Raw genomic sequence first — 23,639 nt, forward strand, 5'->3', positions numbered from 1 at the left:
GAAAGCCTCCTGAGGAAGTGCTGAGCAGTATGCTTAGATAGGCTTTCCTGGGTAAGGGTAGAGGGTTCAGCACAATGCAGGAACAACCTCTAACAGACACTTTCCCTAAACCTCAGCAACTATCATCTCAGCATCACTGGGAGAAGGTTTTGCCAAATATCCTTTCCCCACCTTACAGAAGCAGAAGAGTTTGAGAGCAGGACAGTAAAAAGGATACACTGTTCCTGTGGAGAAGCTACAGTTCCACCTGGAAATATTGTTAATACACTGCTACAAGTGCAGAGGATTTATTTTGCTGAGCAAACAAGAGCCTTTTGTTCCCCGGGAAGACTTTATCCTTGAACAGCCTGGCCAGATGCAGTGGATCTGACTCCTTGCCAAAAGCTGCGAGGGGAGAAGCAACACCTCTGAAGTCAACAGATTTAAACTGATAGAAAACAAGAGGAGAGTGGGATCCAGACAGCAGTATGTGGTCGTTGTAGGCTGGGAGTTTCACAGCACAGATGGGTTTTCAGAAGGAGCAGGAAGGGGTTTGGCATATGTTGAGTTCAGTGCAGAAAAGTGTGGCAGGGCTGAGTGAGAGGAGGAGACAGAGGAAGTGGGAGAGGAGAGCAGGGGCATGGGGAGAGGTCAAGAAAGAGGTTTCAGCATATCATGAAGAGAGTTGCTCAGCAGGAAACAAAAGCATTGGCAAGAAAAACATCTCTAAATGCTTGATTATTTAGGCAAATTGTAACTTTTTCTCTGAATCCCGGCTTTTAGTGAACTCATATCTACAAAGTGGCGTCGTATTGTTTGGTTTGAAGTATCTGGAAAAATAAACACGAAGTTTTCCTCTTTAGCTTTCCCACTGATCCCTTTGTGGACGTTTTGCATGTGCCTAACTGCTTTCCTAGCCCTGGAAATGTTTAGAGGATTTCTTGGATTTGGATGTGCTTGAATGAATTGTGCCTTGCCCTGACATGACCAAAAGTAAATATATACTAACAGTCTGCTTGTGTCCCCATGAGCACAGCTGCACAGCTGGTGATGGGAGCCTCAGAAACAAGATATCTAATGGTTTCAAGGAATTTTTACTATTGTTTAAACCAAGTCAGAACAATTGGCAGGCTGTCTGCCTTCAGAGAACAATTAAATCTACTCAGAGTCAGGTCTAATCAACATGCTGGTAAAAACACCGTAAGTCTCAATGTCTGCGCTCCATCCTCCCTCTTATACAGCCATTACTTCTGTGTTGCTTCCATTTCTTCCCTCCTCTTGCTCTCTCATGAGGACACGTGCACACACAAACTAGGCTGTGCTTAGTCCTCCGTGTTCAGCTATTCCTGGAAGTCAAACTCTCAGACCCCGTCATGGACCAGCTTCTGCAGAGCCAAGGGGCTGTAAGAGGAGGAAGGTGTACAGATCAGAAATTGCCACACATCTTCCACTGAACTGCTGAGTATTTGCTGCCAGAAACAAAACATGCCCTTCTGTTTGCTCTTTACAATCTCCCAAAACTGGAAATTACTTGGAAAAGCAAAAAGCTACTAAAGGGATTAGGGCTATGATTTGGGAAAGCGCAAAAGAGATAATTTGCTCTCTGTCCCAGGAAAATGGGTAAATGTTTTGGGAGAAAGGCTGTAAGACCTGAACAGCCATTTACAATCCCTGGCGTGGGTGTTCTGCATTAATGGAATATATTGCTCACATAAGTGAATTTTGTCAGGCAAACTAAAATAATCTCTCTCCTTTTCTCTTTAAATATCACAAACAAGTGCTTTGAAACATGTTACTATTCCTATGGAAACAGATGAGGTCCAACCAAAACCTTACCTCAGAGCATGGCCTTTGCTACCCAGGTTGTCAGGCTAAATCAGATATAAGAAATAGAGAAAATCAGTTCAAAACAAGACTTTTGAGTGTAATTTTAAGGTAGCCAGCTCCTATAATCCTCAGTATTATATGATAATAACAAGGAATAGAAAGCTTGCATCCATGTGTACACTGAAATAAAGTTCCAGACTCAAACCCCATTTTATGAGCTGCCCGTTTCCCACACCTGAGCTAGACAGTTACAAAGCCTGTTATAAAATGTTCTGGCTTTGAAAATCTATTAACATCTTTGAACATTCTGAAACCATCATGATATTTGGCTAGATGCAGTATTTGTATTAGAACAGATTTTCTATAAAGAGGCCAAATCAAAGCTCTGGATAAAAGGACAGCCAGTTTTGGATCTCAGTTTATCTCTGGCTCAGTTGTACTGCAGCAATACCTCCCTCTCAGTATTTGACTCCATCAGGATGGCTAATACAAGCAAAAATGCTTCGGACTTCTACTGACACATAAAAAGTGAGCCCACATTGTAAGTCATAGGACCAAGGCACCAAGAAGACACAAAAGGCCTTTTGCTCTGTCAGTGAAAGTTACAATAAGAAACAGTGGTTGGAAACTGAGAATAGGTATTTTCAAGTAAAAACATATCTGTTGCAACAGCAAATGTGATTAAGCTACCAAGGCTATCAGTGGATTTTCTGTCTCTGGAGGTCATCACATCAGGACTGGATGTCTTTCTCGATTACAACAATAAAACAGAAGTTAACTGAGCTCAACAAAAGGGTAAATGAGCATCATTTAAGGGCTTGTATCACACAAGTCAGACCTAACATCCCCTCTGGCATTAATGCCATGAATCTATGTAAAAAGACCAGTCTTCATTATCCTTACTGAAGGGAAATGTCAGACCTTTATCATACCTAAATGACTGCATATAATAGATTTATAGAACATTTTACCCTGTTCCTTTATCTTGGGACCTTATTCTTACCTTCTGCTGACCACTTTTCTGTGTGTTCTGCAGATTCCTCTCTTGCAATCTTATGTACAGTAAAAAGAGAGGGAATTTAGCCTCACTGAGAGGCATAAACAAAGAAAAAACAAGGAAAGACAGTATATCCTGGTCTGAGGATCTGAGGCGATACCCAGTTTATGGTGAAACCAACAGCAAAACTTTTGCTTCAGTCCGGCCAGGACTTCATCTCTGAGCATAAAACATGTGGCCAGGCTTATGTTAAAGATAGGGGAGATTCTGGGTGCTTCAGTTTGTTTTAAGTGCTATGAGTGAAAATACATGAAGAAAGTCTTCAGCAACGCAACAGAAGAGTGCATTTGTCTTAACCCTCTCTCTCAGTTGAAGGAAAATTTAGACAGGTGAGAGCTAGATAATGTTCACTTAAATGACAAATGCCACCCTTAGAAAAATTATTAAATAAATACTGAAAAGGCAAAAGCAGTTTTTCAGACTCTGAAGGCTGACAAATAACATAACTGCTAGCGTGAAGTCATGCACGATACATGAAGCACTGTACACTTAGCCAGACATACTTTACCACCTCTTTAGAGGTTACTGTTTTGTAACTTGATTCGTGAAACAGAAATCTGACCAGACATAAACTGAAAATGACCAGAGGAGACACCTGACAAGATCCACAAAAGAGAAGAGCAACTTCAGCTTGCTACCTTACTGTCACTTCCCCTTAGGTACTGCTAGGTACTGTTACCATGTAGATCTTTCCACTAACCTATATTGGTTTTGAGCTCCATAGTGCACATAATAAAGTAAAATCAGTCAACCAGAACTGACCATCAAATAAATAAGCACTTTCAGATGCTGCCATATTTGTAAAGGAGAATGGCAGGAAAGCCTAACTAAAATAGAGTTAAAAACACTGCTTGAGTGTGTTCTCCCAAATGACTTTTAAAACTATTTATCTATTTATCTATAAATTTATTCCCTAATTTACCCTACTGAGACCGAATTCTCAATTAATTCAGCTTCTGTTCCACATAGAAGGGATTTGCTTTACGCACCGATAGTCCAAGTTATTTTATCCATATGAAAAACTGGTATCTCTATGAGGTCTGATGGAACTATGACTCATCTCTTCAAGCTCAGGGCTACTACTACTTCAGTCCCTGAGTGTCTGTGGAGTTGCAAGGATTACTCTCCTCCTTCCTGGGCAGGATCTCAAGTTGAATGGGCTGTGTAACAGTGAAGTATGTCCAGTGAGCCTAAACAGGGTCTGTCTGTGTTGTGCCAGTAGAGACCCCTGAAATTAAACACTCATCTTTTTTCCCTGTGTCTACTTCACCTGCTCTTTCCTGACCCAAAATGAGATATTTATGAGTGAGAACTTTCTCTTCATGATCACCTGCTCAAGGGATCCAGCTAGACTAGAGTCTCAGCTCCCTGTACTGTTAGTACAAGGTGCTTCATACTTCCAGAAAAGGACATTTATTTTTAATGACTAATAATCAAAGACTGACTTCACTTATTTAAGCGCAGAACGTGTGGTGAATTGACTGTCTGTTAGTGTATGTGTAATTTGACTCTTTGTACCCTCGTCAGTCACAGGAATGTCTGTTCACTTTGATGTCTGCTAAACTCTTGTCCCTTACTGCTTCAGGTACCACATAAAGCATCACTTTACCTTGCACAGCTTGATGATATTCTAACAACGGCAACAGAACAGATGTTCAAAGGTAATGAAAGGACAGGTATATTTTAATTATTATAAAATATACGTTTTCCCTGCAGAGGCTTGTTAACAACAGCATTTTTATTCCGATTTGTTAGCTAATATGCTTGCCCAGAAATTACTGTAAAATGCATGTGACAAACACAGAGCCCAACAGATATCATCAAAGTACATCAGACAAATTGGCAAGCTGGAGATGTGCCATATGCATGTGTTGGGAAAAATGCATTAGAAAGATTTTACTTTTGCTGAATGAATAGACAAGGTAAATATTTTTCAGCTCAGGATGCAACTGTGTTGCATGTCAACTATGGTGATAGGCTACACTGTCATGAGCATACTTTCACAGCTGGCCAGTATAGCAGAAGAAGAATGAAACCCCAGAGTAATTTCAGGTAATAATGCCAATAATTCAGCAGCCCAAACTTTTTCTTCTGAGTCAGAACTCCAGCAGTGCTCCACTCCAGCATGGAGCCAGAGGGTAAACTACTGTTAATACAACATAAAAAGTTCCAGTGCAGAGAGGTGTATTATGATGAACTCCACAGCATGTCATAAATCTGGTTCAAACTGCTTGGTTACTTTCCACAGAATTATGCATATCTTGGGAAGAAGGGCAGAAAGACCAGAGAATTTGACTGAAGAGGCAACAAGGTAGCCAGGGAAACCCTGGAAAGGCATCCTAAGGAAAACCTAAGAGCAAATGCCTGCTGAAAAAGACTGAGCAGCAAGCAGTGAAATGGTGCCCTTTTGTTTGACTCCCACTGTCTTCAGGGAAACAGAACTTAGTGTACAAACAGATGAAGAAATCAACGACATTTCTGCTTCTACTGTCAATTTCTCCTCCTAAGTAAAACGGCATATCAGGTTGTGTGAAAGTTCGAAAAGCGGCCAAATGCGGATGGCAAGCTGGTTTGTGCTATTTCTTTCCTTCCTTGGCTCTTACTCAAAATAAGGTGTTTATTGTAACATGGCTTTCACCTGGGCATCCATTCCCAGGGAGGCAGTTTAATCCCTTTTGTGGCAAACAAGTCAGCACTCTTTTCCTGGGGTGGTAATCAAGCGCAAAAAGAACTCCAAAGCAACATTTGCACATGACATTGTTCCTTTTCTTTTCCCCTTACAATAGCAATCACTTGCAGTTCCAGTGCCTACTTGGTGCACAATCTAGGATGCTGTAATTAACTTTTGAACACAGGTCTTTCTATTAAAGCATCAACAAATGTGTAGGAGGGGAAATGATGTATCCTGCTTCATTTATTTCTAAAAATAACAACATTTCGCCAAGAACATGCTGCTTGAATTTGCCTGAAGAGTATATTTAGATACACGGGGAATGGTGCCCTCTTGAGAGCCATATTAAAAAACTCATTAAAGCTGTTACAAAAGGTGGTTGGGTATTTCAGAGCTATGTTGTTCTTCTCTTTACATTGCAGGGTGGTGAGAAATACAAGCTTCTTTCCTTCAATGAGAAAGAGAATATTATAGAAGGACTCTGACAAAAATATATTTGAAATATTCTCTTTATTTGCATTATTAATAGTGTTTGAATTATTAAAATGTGATGAATTTGAAATAGCTAATTATTTTACTGCTGGTATCCTTCTCTTTTGTCACTGAGGTCAGCCTGAACAATGGGATTACAATGAAGATTGTTCCCTCTTGGATTTCCCATTTTCCATCTTGGCTTTGAAGCACAGGCATGCTGTCTTTTGATAATTTCCTTCCTCTAATTTGTTTCTACTCTAGCAGTGTGGGTAAATGGCACAATTATATGCCATCTTAACCTCCCAACCCTTCTGCTCTCTACTTGTCCTCTCAGGCTGCAGTCTTCAAGTCTGACAAACCCCCAGACTCCAAGAATTTTGGAGAAGTCTTGAAATGGTGTGTTTCTTGTGGTAGTTTCAGCATTTATCCAAAGCAGTTTTTCAAATATCTTTAAATTCTTACAAAACCTTAGCATTGAGCATAAATTACTTCACAGTGATTAACCTCTCAAGTCCTTTCGAATTTTACCTCGATTATGATAATGCTTTCTTTGTGTGCCACAGTTATATGAAAATCAGCCCAAAGGAGAGGTATGCAAAATGACAGAAAGCTGTATTACCTCTTTGCTTGAATTTGTGAAGACCATTTTGACTCCCAGTGCTGCCCTCTCCAGTGCTTGCAACTTTCCTGGATTGGTAATAGCGGCAAGATTTGCAAGGATATTCTGTAATCCTACATTCAAATCAAAACTGAAGCACTGAGTACAACTGGGTCAGGGACTGCCCTGTGCAAGATCCTGCATGAGATACCCTTTTAGACTGATAGAAAACTGCTGATAAATATTCTTGAGAGCAATTTATCAAACTGTTGTACACCTACTTCATGGAGATTACACCTAGTCATGTTTCCATGGCTTATGTGTAAAACACAGTCCTGTGGAACAGTCTTAAAATCTTTTTGATGTCAAGATGTACCAAATCAAGACACATCCAGTGTTTTCCTTCACCAGGCAACTTAGCTCTTCAAAGCAGAAAATCAAATGCATTTACCACACATTTTCTCTCATTTAGTTATTGACTTAATTGCTTTCTAAGTACTTGCCAGTTGTTCAATATAGCTCATTCTGGAACCTTCCTAGCATCATTTTTAGTCTAACTGGTCTCTGGCTGTTGATATAAAACACCACACTGAGATCAGGACACTGCCATGCAACAGTGATTTGCAAAGCCCTCTGTCAAAGATCCCATGTCAGCTGCCATGGAGCAAGTTCGGTTCCTCCAGAGTGTAGCAGGGTGCTTCACTGAAGCTCTGCCAGCATGACAGACACAGCATGACTGTGGTTTGCTCTGGGAAGCCATACATGGAAATAGTAACACAGACCCAGGTAATTAATTTTCCTGTTCAGCTTTCAGGGATGGGGGTAGAAGAAACAGCATGGTACACTCACTCATCCACCGCCTGCCAGCCAGTCCTGGGGAGAGGGACCTCCAAACATGGTGTTGTGTTGCTACACCAAAAGGAAAAACTTCTTCCACGTGTAGCAAGGACAATCCAGGCCAAGACAGATGTTCAGCTGAGCAAGGGCTGCCAGGGATGGTGGAGTTCCACAAGCTAAGCTCAAAAATACAGAGAGAGGCCCAACAAGCACAGGGGCAGAAAACAATGTCACTGAAATGTTTGTAAAGAGCACAAATATAAATCAGTTAAGGAGGTACTTGCTCTCAAGCTGCTGACACATGGTTTACAAGATGAGATGAAGGAGATGAAGTTGATCTAAAAAGAAGATTGTGCTGGCCCCACATTTCAGTGAACCCAATTAAATTAAAGGAACAATCCTATCAATGCCTATCTGTGCAAGAAATCAGCCATGCAGCCCACTGACTGTCTGCACAGTTATACAAATCCTGTAACTTTTTCATGTGCTTAGCCAGAACTCGTAGATTCTCTACTATATATCTCTCACATGTTTTTAAGTCCAAATCAAAAATTAAATACCTTTGGAAGAAAGCTAAACAGTTAAACTGAAAGGAAGCATTTAGATACTATATTGTCCTAAGACTTCAACAAGCAATGAAGTAAACTACCCTATTTATTGCATATTTGGGTCAATGTTGTATCTGAATCCAAACAAAATATGTTAGTGAATAATTTTCAAATTCATAAAAAGCAATGAAACCAAAACAAGAGCAACCAACCAACCAAAAACAACAATAAAACCCACAAACAAACAAACAACTGTGCTTTTCATCCTGACATAAGGATATTACCAATCACACATTTTAAGACCTGGATGGAACTACACCATGCTTCCTCTCCCAGAATTCAGGACATGAAGATCTTCTATGACCCTGCTCTAGCAACACAGCCTGATCCAAAGCTTTCAGAAAGCCTGCAGCAGCAGCCCTAGATATTCTTGAGTCACTACAGCTGAAACACACCGAACATTTCTTGTGGGTGCTGTGGAGTGAGGGAGCTTTGGCTCCTTAGCCTTGCAGATGCTGCAATGGCTGCTTGGACACTGCTGGAAGAGTGCAGCTGCTAGAGGCTTGTACTTGGCCAGGATCTGGCTAATAAGGGGCTTTTTTTTTTTTTTTTTTTTAAGTTTCTCCCCCTCATCCCCTATTCATCTGCACATACATGTGGGAGATGGCCAGAATTTACAGATGTAATTTCCTGTACACGGATTACATTCTATAAAATGACACAGTCATTTTTCACTGAGTCACTTTATATGATCGTTTCAGGCAGTATGGAATAAATAATACAGAAATATTTTGATAAGTTAGTAAGAGTGTTCTTTTCATGTTTCATTTGGTGATACGTCATGAGAAAAGTGCTTAAACTTACTTTTAGTCATATATCTAGTGTCTATAATTTTACTATTTCATGTAGAAAAAAATTCCTGTTGCATACGTACTGGCATACATGACCACTTCAGTGACATCATTGATACTTATCAATTGCATATGAGCCACTTAACATTACCGTGAGGTTTTTTTCATGAAATACAGTCTAAAAGCAAAAATCTAGCCAGGCCCTCCTCCTCCAAGAATAAAAGGAAAAAAAAAAGAGAAAACAAAAGCTATTTCCTGCCATAAAATTGTTTACAAATTGGAGTGAATGAGTGATGTCTCTCTTTCAGGCTTCTGGGGAAAGCCTTTCTAATGCTGGAATAATCAGGCTGGGAGAAGAAATTACTGTCTTCAGGCATGTTCCGACTAGTCAAGGGATTGTATATCTGCCATTAGAGCTGCATACATCAAATCTAAATCTCTAGCAGGCCAGCAAAACATCAGGGTAAACACAACTACTTAAGTGCACAATGCCAGTCGAGGTCTAGATGTGTATTTCTGAACACATTTTATAGATCCAATTGAGTTTTGTTTTAGAAAAGACTACTTCGGGTTCAGCAGATACAAAAATTTTAGTCCAATTATTTTAATGATTTCTTTCTCAGAAGACAACTTAATAAATGTACAGCTCAACTTGAGAGTCTGCCTTTGAGAACTTGCTGTGGACCAGGGTCAAAACACTCTGTGCAAAGACTGGAAAACCTGGTACTAATTAAAGCCAGCTTCTCTCATAACAGATCAATGTCCAAGTGTGCTACAGGCTGCCGGCAAATAATAAGAGCTTCTGTTAGTTCCCAAACAACACAGACGACAGATCTTGTTCACCCACTCCTCAGCAGTTTCTTTGGCAGATCAATACAAAACCCACAAACCCCGACCTAAGTACATCAGAATCAATATGACAAGGAGATCCAATTTCACTAGCACAACAGATAATGCCAAGCTTGTAGCATTACCTTGGCTGAGGGGAGAGCAATGGCTGATAATAACATTTTGTGTTGATTAAATATACATTTTATGGATTAGAAAAAAGGGGGTGGGGCGATCTTCGGGAAATTTAAAAGGCTGACACACCATCCCGTCCCGCTGCAGCTTTGTGCCTTTAAACACAGCTGAGTTTGCATTTAAGGCACAGAACGTCATGACGACCGTGCTGTGGCTTCACCTGGGAAGGTGAAGAAACCGGGCGAAACCAGCTCAGGACAATCTACCAACTCTGCTGCAGGAGGGCTGATCACTCCCTTTAAACAAGCCTTTATTTCCCGTCCTCTCCTCCTGCAAGCAGGAGCAGAAATCCAGCGCCAGAGAAACGGTGTTTGCTGATCAGCATAACAACCGCCCCATCTAGTGTACCAGCCTCACACGGCAGCATCTCCCTGAGACACAGAACCTCTCACCCACACGAGCTTTCCCCCAGCAGTCTCCTGGTAGCCAGCTGGGCAGCTGGGAGTTTAAGACACCTAAACAAGCGCATGGAGGTGATAGATTATGGGAGGCGTGGCAAAGTGGTCAGAAGACGGAGGAGGCAGTTGTGAGAATATGGTATTGAGGCATAGAACGTGTACAGCTGGGCTTAGGGAAAACTGTTTTGGTGGTGACAAGGCCAGAGACCACAATAATTGTAAGGATGCTCTTAGCTCTGAAGTCCTATGAAAAATAATCAAAGAGGCAACAAAAAGGGAGCTACAAGAGGACTAATCCTACTTTATGACTTGGCAATACATTTCCATTTCAACCTAAGCACCCGCACAAAACCCAAAAATCTGTTTTTTCCAACTTTTTTCCATTTCCCTCCTCCTGCAGCAGGAAGATAATTGAAGCTGTTTGTCCTTGTAGACAGGAAATATCATGAACGGCAAAAGAAAGCTCCATTAGCTTATACATTCATTATATAGAGGAAAAAAAAAAAGATTGCTCACTAGTGAGGCTTTCTTCAAGCAATTACTATAGTGCAAACAAATTGTTTAAAGCTACCAACCTACTTATTTGCTGTTTTTTTCTTTATAGTCAGTGTTTTTAGGCTCCTTCACAGACCTGTTGGAAAATCTTGGTCTGTGGACAGTTCTCCTCATATCCATGGCAGAGCAGACCTGAAGCTGGTAAGAGTCCAGCACATGAGCTCTGTTGGCCACCACAAGCAAATGGACTCCTACAGTAATTGATACTAGATGGAGAGCATCCCCACTTTTCCCACACTTGGTGAACATCGTAGTACAAAATATCTGGAGAATAAAACTGAACAGGAATCAAAAATGTGCTGAGCCAAAACATAGTCTGCTGAATGTAAACTGAAAGGAGCAGAGCAGAATCGATGGATGTTTTCAGACAAAAAATCATTTGCTCTGTTTGTGGACGGACTAATCAAAAAAAAAAAAATGAATCAGAAATTGGAATTAAGTAATTTCTTTTGTTCTTGACAGGGATCTTTCACATTTTAAACCATTTCCATTTTCCTTTGCTATCTAAGTCAGTATTTTCTTCCTCCACGCTGGCCCCTCCTATGGCTTTTGATATTATAGTAAAAGGACTAGTGGAGAGAGATAATATTCCTCACATCAGAGAAGAAGAGCTAACACACTCCTCACTCCCACTCATAGGCAGCAGAGGTTGGAAGAACTCATGGACAATCCCCACCTCTTCCTGTCCTTACCCAAGTAACAAGGAACCCAGGCAAGGCTTTCATCCCACAAGGAGATCCTCTTCTGTGAAGGTAGGCTGCCTGGAGACACCCACATAGGGCTTTCACAGGATAAAGGTAGAATTTGCTCTATCATGTTACCTACTATGGCATTGTTCTAGATGCTTTCTACTTGCTCTTTGTTCAATTTCCTTAGGAAAACAATCTCACATTAATTTTGATCATTACTGACCCTGGGCAATCACAAAATGTGTTAGTGCATCTCATGCCTGCTTACATCAGGAATTTATTAAGAGGCTGGAACTGAAAAAATTCCAGTCTACTCCCAAAGGAGTCTTTGTCTTCTACAGGACTGTGATATTGAACTTCAGGTCACCTAATATTTGCTAAGTGTTGTGAAGAGGCCTTCCCGTGATAAAAGCTGCAGCAATGTATTACAGCACAAGCCAAAGCCATTTGAAGTCAATAGCAGCATTGCCAACTACAAGTGGACCAATGTCACGAATCAAGCCTCCAGAAACATGTGGATGTCACAGAGAGCATATTATAACTTCCTTTGAAATAATAAAAAAAAAGAATAGTAGATTTTTCTGCCTCTTTCTCCTAACCTCTGAATGCCTGGGCTTGGCAGGATTGTGTTTTCAGAAGTTTTCAACACCAAAGTCTCCAGCAGTGATTGAAAAGAAAAAAACACAGCTGAGAATGTGACTGTAAGAGCCAAACCAAAACAATGTTAAGCAGTGGAAAGTCACAATGAAATCACAATCCCAGAGACGCTGCAGCAGACTTAAATGGCAGTGTACTGCTGCATTTCAAAGAAGTGGGCTGCACAGCAGCTGAAGGTGAAACTTTGGTGGGCTGCAGTCACAGCAGTGGCTTGGCTGGACCACACTGGCTTAGCCTGAGTGGCCTGTTCCACTGAAAAGTGCTTGGTCTACTGGAAGTGCTGGGTCTGCTCCCTTTTCTTAAAGCCAATGCATTTGCTGAGAGATCATAACAGCTGTATTATCCCAAATCATCGAACTGGGAGGAAAAATGACAGCACAGACAGGAAGGGGAAAGAAATGGGTTGCCCAGCTCTTTCTCCTTCCATGGCAATCTTAAAGTGCAGTGATTGAAGTCTATTTCCCTGTTCAGAGCAACGATCCATATGCCCAGCCTTCAATCTTAAGCATTTCTCTTGGAGATACCCAATAGCTACCAACTGGTTCCCTCCTTCACTGTTCACATTAACAGATGGAGATTAGGGCTACTGGAAAGGCCACATATTTTGATAGTTTTTATTGACACGTAAAAGGATTAGAATCAGAAATCTTTTCAATGTATTTTTAAAACTCTGGTTCTTCTTACAAATGTGCATAATTTGAGGCATCTAATCCTAAATCTGAGAGAGATGCATGCTGCCATTTGCAGAGGTCTTTCTGGATTTTTTTCCTCTATTCCATTATTATGCTAATCAATGTTTGTATGAAAACAATTTGGAACAATTCTCATTTACTTCAGAAGTGATATGCATGAAGTTTACTTTTCTGAGATTTATTTTCTCTATGGGGTATGTATAACTGAAACAAGTTCACTGAAGCAGAAGTATGGAGTTCCAATAAATACTAGAATTCGCTTCACTAATTAGTGCCTGAATTAAAATCTCCTTGATACAATTTTTTTAAAAGGCGTTCATCTTAGAAGGCAAACAAAACTTACTTATTTGATGCACTTCTCACTGTCATATATTATAAATATTCCCCTAAAATCATCCAAATATATAGTTATATTAAGCCTAGGATAATAAAGTGCGTGTAATAGAACTCATCTTCAAGATACTAAGTGAGAATTCTGGTTTACCCTTTCATTTCACTTATCCTATTGTCAGTTATTTATTTGCTGCTTGGGAGAATTCCTTCCCATCTCTTTTGCTTCCCTCTAGTTTTGAAGGAGGTAAAGAGGGCATCCTGCCACAGATAGAGGGTCATGGATGTGGCTCTTCCAACCGAGTCAAAAAGCAAAATGCATCTTCGTCTCCTTAGCACAGTGAGTCTGGTGCATGTGGATGGCTTGCATGCTCAGTCATCTGTCTTCCTGCTGGCATTCTTGACTTGATACAAACACAGAGCAATTAAAGCAAAAAAACCCCAAACCAAAACAAAAAGCCCCACATCTGCAAAAGACCTTGCTCATTGCTGCAAAAAAAGTTTCTTTTGACACAATTTTAGTGCATTTCCAGATCTGGTTTTAAGTGCTTCCAGCACTTAAAGCAAAGAAGCTTTCACTATTCCTCTTGGGAATAGTGAAAGTGATAGTAATAGTGGAATAGACTATTCCCCAGTCCAATAAATCCCACTCCCAAGAAACCTATTTTACACGTGCTTGCAGCACTTTTCCAATCTTGGCCTAGAATGAATGGAACAAATATCTTTTTACCCACAGAGTTAACATAATAATGCAAGAAATTTGGAAAAGCTGTGTGCTCTGCTGAGTTACTTCCACTCACCAGGAATTTATGTGATAACAACTTCTGTGTTGTCCGAAATACATAATTTCTAATTTTAATACGTTACAATATCTCTACCAAAGTGCAAAGCCATCCAAAACAGACAATATTGTTACAAACTTCATAGAAGACATAAGAAAAGAAGCCTACAAGCATAGGAAATCTTTAAACTGCTGACACCAAGGCAAAGTCTGATGAGTCTTTCTCTGCCTGAGTTCAGCAGACTGGTTACAGATATCTTGCTAGCACTCATTTTGTTGGTGATGTTTTCTTTCTCTTTTTAAAAGACTGGCAACTGAGTTATTTGAGACATTATAAAAAAGAAGTGCTTTTGTTGTTCACTTTATGTAACCCAGCTTGAATTCAAAGGGATTTCAAAGTAGTGCCTAAGTTGCTGTTGGGCAATTACCTTGCTGCTTGAGACAGTGTGCCACCTGTCCTCACCCAAGGATAGGTGAGCCTGTGAAGCTTCCTGGCACCACCTCCACAGCAGGCACTGAGTTGGAAGGCTTTATTTTTCCCCATGGAAATTGCAAGGGGAGGAACTTTCTTGCAGGGTCTGGTGATCATCAGGAGAGCTATTTGACACAGAGGCAAAAAAGAGGCAGGCAGCACATCTGAAGCTCTTCCCAAAGTCTTTCATCCCTGTAGCTGAAAGAAAGTTATTCGCTCTGCTGTTTCCCTCCTGCTCTGGCAGGTCCTGCAGTGCAAGGGTGCAGCTTTCAGAGGCTGTTTCAGATAGACCACTAAATGCACAAGCATGTACAATGCACTCTATTTAGCACGTGTGCAGTGATAAACATCTGTAACACAGAGCAGGTCTTGGCTTGTGAGCCACAGTCACCTACAAAATTACATATATATTCACCATTTACCATAGGAAGACCCCATTAGACAAATCCCAAGATGACTTTCTAAATATGAGAAAGCTCTGAAAATTACTGCATTGATTCTTTGGAAATCTTTCCCCAAAATTATTTTTGCTATTTGTAGATCAAAAGCCATTATTTATCTCAACTTCCAAAGAATAAGGCAAAATTCATAGCAGATGTGTCTACAAATACTTAAATGGCTGGGTGGCAGCCTATTTTTTTTAAATTTGCTATTCACTAAAATGAACATGTTGTGAAATATGCCATTCAGTTTTGTTTGCAGGAAGGCATAACAGGAAGACATCATTATTTTTTTAAATGTTAAGGGCTCAAAAGTCAAACGGCTAGAAGAAAGATACCATGCTGCTGGGGAGGTGTAACTCACCCTTCTTGGCTCACTTCTAAGGACACAGAGTCAAGAGTGTACTCAGAGAAACACAGACAGAGGTGCCTATAAGCCTAATTAATAAAGGCAGCATTGCCGTGATTCATCCTTGGGGCTAGTGCAGTTCATATCATGACTTGGGACGTCTCCTGATCCCTGATGAATTACACTGGCTCTGTCTGTGTAAGTGAAATAACTTATTTCAAATCCAACCATTCTGAGACAGCACAAACTGCTTTAAATCAGAATAAAATTCAGAAATATGTCTTGCAGAAGCCGCCTTTTTGTGCTACGCTTTGGGAGCACTCATCTTTTTTTCAGATAAAAAGGTCACAGTTTCATTGGTGGTTTAAACCACTAACATTTACTGGCAGCCCTGACACAGGGCAACAGAGGAATTAAATTACAAAGTGGCAAGCAGATGACTGCTAATTATCCTTTCACTCATAAAGTTTAAATATAGCTGCTTGTGTTTGAACACAAAGAAGGCCTGCAATTAGGACACATTCAACTGCAAATGTACGACAATCCCCTCTTTACTCTGCTTGTAGATGACACAAAACAATACCTCAATACTAATTCTACTTGGTGTCTATAATTTTCTTCAGAACTGTGTATATTAGTCACAGATACATCTTTAAAGCTGTGATTCTCCCCCCAGAAACGGGAAAAGCAAATACGCATGCTCTGAAGGGAGAAATTTGCTCAACATACTCTTTGTGGTCTGGTTCTATGATATACTGAACACCCTTATTCTTTCAAGAAGCTATTTTAACCTTTGATTGAGCCATAAGAAAGGAAAATGTCAGTGGTTATACTTGCCTTGTATAGGTGGACAGGGTCCCTTAGGATAATAACATTTCTGTGGTAAGGAAATTCTGACACTGCTGCCTTTATTTCTGTTCCTGCTCCCCAAACTAGAAGAAAAAACCTCCTATACCAAATTTCTGTACCATGAAAAATTATAAAAACATCAGATTAATTTTTTAAAGTGACAATTTACTGTTTTTAAATTCTGTCAGTTATTTCTCCTGCAAATGCAAAAATGTGCCTGAAATCAAGATTGTTTCTACAAAAAAAATTATTTTCACAAAACTTTTATTTTATGAGGAAAAATTTGTATTCAAAGTAACTGAAGATAACTTGATAACTTTAAATAAAGTAAGGATTGTACAGAGTTCATCTGTTTCCTGATCCTTGCCACTGTGTCAAGCTTTATCTTAGCAAGGCTCTGAAGCATTTCTCCTTCATTCCTAATGTTTAGCAACTCTTTCTTTTAGAATTTTTAGGAGATATATTACCCTTTTGCAATGAATTCTTAAAATTGAATTAATCTCTGCTCAGACTGTAGAAATTCTGACCTTTATCTGTGACAATCAGAAAATAATGTTTTATTTACTTGATGTTATTAATTGCAGGTAATTGCATTATTAGTTTATAAACTTAATGTTATTAATTAGAAGTTCCTAGTCCCTTCACATCTCAGTGCATCAGACTCGAATGGGCAGGATGAAACCTGACAGACACCCAACCAGACCTACACAGAGAATTACCAAAAGTCTAGGCTATCAACACAATATAAATCACATTTACTGGAAGCTATGGAGAATACAGAAAATAAGCTAGTAGGGAAGAGGGGAGTGAAAGACTGGGAAGAAGGTGAAAGGAAGAAAGAGATAGATGACTGCCTCTTATTTCCAATATAGTTTGAATAGGAACAACTTGGGTAAAGATGCCAAAACTGAGCTACCAACTGATGTATCCAGCTAATGGAAATAGTGTATGGTACTGTGCAACTGGGCAAATTCCCCAAGCAGTGGCCAACACAGTTTGTGTGTGAGACTGAAATCATATCTGAAGTTGAAAGGAATCAAAAGCAGCTCCTTTTAACAGAAAGCCACTCTCTCTAAACAAGTTTTTCTCCTGGACACTGCAAATCACGCAAATGTTAAAAAAATTAGATGAAGTTATAAAATACATATTTAATTAAAAATAACTAATAAATGCTACATTTTCTGAAAAGAAATTAAGTCATTTGGCAAAAATATTAACATTATTTCCAAAAGAAGCCATTTACACACAGTATTTTAGCATGTGAAGTGTTGCCACGTTGCCCATCTCTGGTAAAATACTTATTCTTCCATATTTCCTTCCCAGCCCCATACTGTTTGGTCCTGTGTTTCTCTGAATACGCCCAAGTGGTTTTAACAACAGCATGAGAAAGGGGAAGGGCAATGCAGAAAGTCCCATGAGAGGAATGAGAGCGGGTAGAAAAGTATCTCCAAAGAGTGCAGTGGTTCAAGCTGCTCTTTAGCTTCTCTGCTCTACAAAGCACTCCCTCCACCTGAGAGCACAGCCAACTTGCAAAGCACAGTGGCTTTAAAGCTTCAGGCTGTATTAAAGTAGTGCCAACACCTCTGAGCCCTTTATAGTAACTACTTGATATGGATAAAATTTACTAATATTTCACTGCTTCAGCCTTTCGTAATTCAAAAACTGTAACAACATCAGAGGCACTTGGAGAATTTATACACAACATCTTAAAAGCCCAGTTCTGCATCAAAACTGCATGATGGGGAACAAGTTTTCTCAGCTCACCACCAAGGGAAGTGTTGACTGCCTACAAACTCTGCCTGCATTTCAGGAAGATCACAGTGCTTTTCACATGAATGAAGAGCAAGAGCAACCCTTGTTGTGGTAGGATTTAAAAATGACAGTCTCAAAAATAAAGTGAGAAGCAGTTGAACTCAGAACACCGAAGTCAAGATTTTCTATTTTCTTCTAGATATTTTTCCTTTTGTGCCAATTAACTTGTACTTGAGAAAAACTAATTTTACCTGCAACGTGCCAGGTGAAATGCTAGGAAAAAAAGAAATGAAAAGTTTATCACTGAAGAAATGTTTGCCTTATGATTTAAGCATATTCTATAAGAACTACTAAAAATTCAGAAACAAGACTAATTAGTGGTGTTATTGAAAACTAAAATCCTACAGGATTGCTGGCACTGAAAAGATTCTGACTTCAAAAAGCAAAAATAAAAAAAAATTTAAATTCTTCACCAACCTTTAAAAAATCTGCCAACTGTCCCCAGTCTTTTGACCTTAAATTGTGTCTGCTTTTTCAGGAAATAATGGCAAAAAGAGAAGAGCATGGGGAATGGGGTAGAGAAGAAAGATAAATTATTTATGCTAATGATGGATTTGACTAATGATATGTTTAGGTTTCAAAACCAGAACAAATGCTCTTTTTTTAACAAGTTGGTTACATTCAATAAGAGAAGGAGCAAAATTTTTCTTCAGCTACTCTTGAGGTCAATTCTTCAGCCTTCATACTTGACATGTGGTCTGATATAAAATGGTTACTTACTAGAAGCCACACAGCAGCAGGAAGTGCTAAATGCCAAAGGGCCTTGAGAAACTAAAACACACAGAGCAGCAAAACACTGAACAGATCCCCCCATTCAGCTACTGATTAGCTGCTGCAAAACACACATTAAAGCCTATGCTGCAAATGTTTGCAGTCCAATTTCTACTTAGCCAACCATGAAGATTATCATCACATTTAGAAATTAATTTTTTTCAAGCCTGAGCCCAAGTCTGAATATATGACTGTAAAGTTTTTGTCTCAGAAACTGGGTCATGTGTAAATGACACACAGAATACATGGTTTGTACTTGTAAACCATAGTGTTCCCAGGGTTTCCCCTTTCACACTTAGGCTAGTAATCTAATAATAAGAACCTACGCCAGTTATTCTGCAAAAGATGGTGTGGAATAATATCTTTTAGTCCAGTATAAAACAGGCAGTTTCTTATTTGGCATGCATTATGGTATAAACTCATATTAGAAATGGCTGACTATGTTCTGACACACACTTCTTCCCTGCATGCACATCTATCTTATAAACTAACCTGGTTTTCAGGCAGACTTAAACTTTGTCAATGTGTACAGCACAAAATGTTCTAAGATTCCTGGATTTTTCCTCAACATCAATCTGAAGTTCCATATAAGGTTGACATATCCATAAGCATATGTCAAATTTCATACGGTTATGCTTGCTGCCTCTTCCTGATACTTCAGATTTGCAAACTGATGGAAAGATAATAAAGTGGACTTAGAGACAGGATGCACAGTCTCTTGGACGTTATACAGTCACACTGAGTCTAGTTTCTACATCGCCCAAAATTATTACTTGTTTTAATTTCTATTATAGTTTTCAACCTCAAACTATCTGCCTTAGTCTTCTTGCAAAATTCTGTACTTCAATTTATATTGTAAACAACTCTTGATTGATACAATGGAGAATGATGGTTTCCCATAACTCCCATATTTTCATACAATGTACCAAAATCAGTTGCTTTAGTAATGGTGTTCTCTCACAGCATCAATCTTCTCCCTCATCAACCCCATCTTAGAACTGAGAAACCCTATCTTTCTAACTACCCTCACAAAGCACATCTGATGTCTTCTTCACAAATGCTGAATTCAACTCCCATAGGCCTTGGTAGGACTTGGTGAATATGGAAATTGGAATCTGTAGACCTTTGGGGAAATATGAGTACAAGTACAGTGGGAAATACAGGCAAAGGTTAACAACTACCTACCTACCCACACAAAATTTACTTTTTTCCCTAGATTCCATGCCCCCAGATAATCAGGCCAATGTCTAGATTACAAGTATTTTGGATTTCACAATTTCTAGATTGTCAAATACCCTCAGCTGTCAAAAATGTTTCCTTTTCATCAACCAGAAAGTTTGTCCGTTAAGAAGAGAATCTGACATTTGTTAAGTTTGCAAAGTGGAGCACTCTAATAATGAAAAGCTAAAATAAGTCCAAATATCATCAATTTTCTTCCCATCTAATATCAGCCACTTTGATGCTCTGATCACTGCATGAAAGTTTCCCCAGTTCTTCACTTAACTGGGGGATTTTAAGCCATCTTTTTGCTCACCCTATTCTGGAGTCAGCAGCAGATGGCATTGTAGCTGTTACTCATTATCGTTTGGAATAAATTAACCCACAAAAATTCCCCAAATAATCCTGGCATGTACAAATTTTGAGGCAGGACTGTCATTTGCACTCAGGCTTTCACTCTCTTCTGCAACCCAGCATCTGGGGTATAGCCTGAGGTATTGATGAATTGCTGTCTGAATTCTCAGGTAGGTTTTTTTTGTCTGACATCAGAAATGCTCACAAAAAAAACCACGAAAGGAATGGAAACATATGTGAGAAGCTCACCTCTCTATCTGAAAGATGCATTTCTTACTAATGGAAAAAATTATCTGAAACTTCTCCTTCTTGCTAAAGAGCAAGACCTCAAGAGGAACTGCAACAATATGACAGTGTCAATCCCAGAGTAGAGATGGGTGGTTTTTTGACTTCTGGTCTGAGTAGCAAAGTTCCCTTTTCACCAAGATGTATCTCACCACAGACCTCACTGCCTTCGGAATAAAATGCAAGGCTGTATAGCAAAACCCACAACACTAAAAAGAGAGCGAACTGAAAACTGTCTAGGCGGACATGAAGATAAAGAACGGGCACCGCAGCAGCTGAGGTTGCTGCCTGAGGGCTGTCACAAAGAGAACCACCGTCTCCGCTTTGCAACTGGAGCACAGAGGTGGTTGATATGAAACAGCACACCTCCTCCACCCTGCACCCCAGGACTCACCACTCATGCTGAGAGCTACCTTCAGCCCCATAACCACCTAATCTAGAGTTTGGAATAGCTCTGAGCACCTTAGCAGGGTCTTTGTTTCAATTGCAGTCCCCATCTATACTGGGAAAATCAAAAAACTCGACTAGCTTGATCCACCTTTAAGGTGGGTTTAAATCTAGTCACTAAACATGGAAGGCTGCTTAAAGGTGTGTAATTCAAGCAGCTTTTTTCAAGTGGCTCTGGTGTTGTTCTGAAATTTAGGAGAGTAAGTTTTCCTTCACCAATCTCCTTTAGATGCTCTGGCAAACCAGCCAGTTGTCAGGTGGGGCGTACCACGATGCTGAAGTGATGCACAGGCTATGCCTGCCACAACAAACTACTAGAGGTATGCTGGCTCTGAACTTTGCTGACATTACACTTTTTAGGGTCTAAATCAAAATTCTAGATCATACCACTTTTACTCATGATGAGGATCATCTTATTCCTCCTTGGGGGTTACGAGAAATAAAAAAAGAGCTGGAAGGTAAAGCTCGGACAAAATAATGGGTGAGGTGAGAGCCCAGAGAGAGAAATTAAGTAATCTTCTACCATCAACACTAAAGAAGAGGCCAGCTTTAAGAGTAAAATCATGAAAATACATTGTCCTAACATACTGGACAGCAGCTAATGAAGTGAGATGCTGTAAAATGATACCAGGAAGTTGCTTCTATCAGTGTGTAAGAATAGCAGAAGGACTGATGGTAAGAAAGCACAGACACCATAAAGATGGGGACCACCCAAGCAGCCTCACTGCACTATAGAGATACATATAGTACTGAACTAGGATAAAAACCGATAAATTTAATGAGCCACTGCCAAAATTGTTTTAAAAAATCTATTATTTTTCTATTAGCTAGAAAGGTGTCTAAAAATATTGCCTCTTCACAGATACTGCATTGAGGATGGTGAATCAGGAGGTGGTAAAATAAATGACAGTGTGAACCATCTATGGGGTACCAACCCATCACTCATGGAATGAGAGGAAACAACATCTGTTCGGTAGAACTGATCAGGATCTAGAAAATGAAGACAAATATGCAACAGAAACTGCAACTTGTGACTTCAACAGTTGCAAGTGATTCAGCCCAGGAACAGGCGGCAAGCAAACATTTTGCAGGTTATTTAAAATGCAAATTGTTCTTCTATAAATGCAGCAGCTGGAGCACAGGTAACATCTGATGTAAATGAGAGATCTACTTTAATCAAATGGTACGGCTAGAGAAAAGGTAGAAGCAAAAGTACTGACTCTGTTTCTCTAAGTGCTTCATATTTCTGTCCCCATTACAGTTGTTCTCTAGGTTAATGGGGGAGTGAAAAAGCAGGTTATTTTAATGGCACCTCAGTATAAAACCAATTCTCTAACCACCACATTAAAAATTAAACAGCTTTGCATCTTTAATGCATACTTTCCTTTTTAAAGAGGGAATCAACACTTGTGTGGCAGCATGTAAGTGTTTTTTCTGCATCCAGTGAGCAGCTGGAAAAAGATACAGGAAACAGCAATGGAGAAAATCTAGAATGAAAGAAAATATGTCAAAAAAATAAAACCCAGAGAAAGCAGCATTTGTCACTTACTGGCAGGAAGTGACAAATCCTCAAAAACCAAGAAGAGCAATAGGGAGGCCTAAATGCTGTGTGTAAGAAACTGCAAATAACAACACATCTTTGAAAACACCATCATTTTACCTCAATTTGATTTGCCAGTTTCTCATAAAGAACCCAGCTCACTGTTAGCAGTCTTTATAGTTAAGCCAACAAAGAACATAGTCTAACATTGACATGGTCTCAGTCCTGTCAACCTCTGTGACAATCCCCCTGTGTCAATCCCTCTGGATTCAGGGGTGTGCAGATAAAGTTATAGGGCATTGTTCATGCAACATTATTCCAGGCAGTGCTGAAATACACCTTATACCTAAAAGCAGCTCTTTCTGATTTTGACAAACCACTGGAATCTCCTCCCTCCTCCCTGTCCCAAATGTCCTTCACTGCACTAACTTTTAAGTAGACACAGAAAAAGGTAAAGCAAAAAATGATACAGAAACTGGCTCATAGAGTTGTTTTTGCTTGCGGCCTCTGGCCCCACAAGTTGAATCTACTTGCTCCTATGTGACTAAGCAAGTTTTCATTCCCTCTCTCCTCATCAGGCAGGCACAGCCTGTATACTGGAGCCTCCCCAAGCACATGGTCCGCTTCATCTTAAGACTCCCTGAGGAGCAAACATAAGAGGACATCGTGGTCCATTTTAGACTCAAACACGCAGTGCATTGCCTTACTTGTGCTGCAGCAGCAGAGGTCCCTCAGTGCATTCTGGAGCTTCCCTGATGGTGGTGTAGTTCTGTGCAGTAGTGTGAGTGCATCCAACATACCTACATCACCAGGGATGTATATGCCTACAACCTTGTTCTAGTCAATAGAGCAGGACTGATTTGCAACCAGGCAAGCACACATTTTCAAAATGAACTCAGCCCTATGGAGACCAGAATTTCATTTTCCTTACTGCCTTACCTCAGGAAACAGATTGAGTAAAGCACAGCCCAGGCACTTTGGCCACTTTCAAATATCTGCACTGTAAACTAGGGCCCTCACTTCCTCTCATTTAACACACCAAAGCTACTCTGAATCCTGCAGGAAGCCTACTCTGTCCCAAAGGTCCAGCTTCCACACCCAAATCATCCCGTGTGCACTTGCAACAGTTACCTCC

The 23,639-nt window shown here is 40.0% G+C and overlaps 1 protein-coding gene across 3 annotated transcripts in view; it reads right to left on the reverse strand.

The window, feature by feature from the left end:
• PHACTR2 (phosphatase and actin regulator 2) overlaps positions 1-23,639 on the reverse strand; it is a 129,166-nt gene that overhangs the window by 104,899 nt on the left and 628 nt on the right. The gene's annotated exons all lie outside the window — the stretch shown is intronic.

This window comes from Myiozetetes cayanensis, unplaced genomic scaffold, assembly GCF_022539395.1.
Source record: "Myiozetetes cayanensis isolate MyiCay16 unplaced genomic scaffold, myiCay2020 scf2-11, whole genome shotgun sequence".
Classification (NCBI taxonomy): Eukaryota; Metazoa; Chordata; class Aves; order Passeriformes; family Tyrannidae; genus Myiozetetes; species Myiozetetes cayanensis.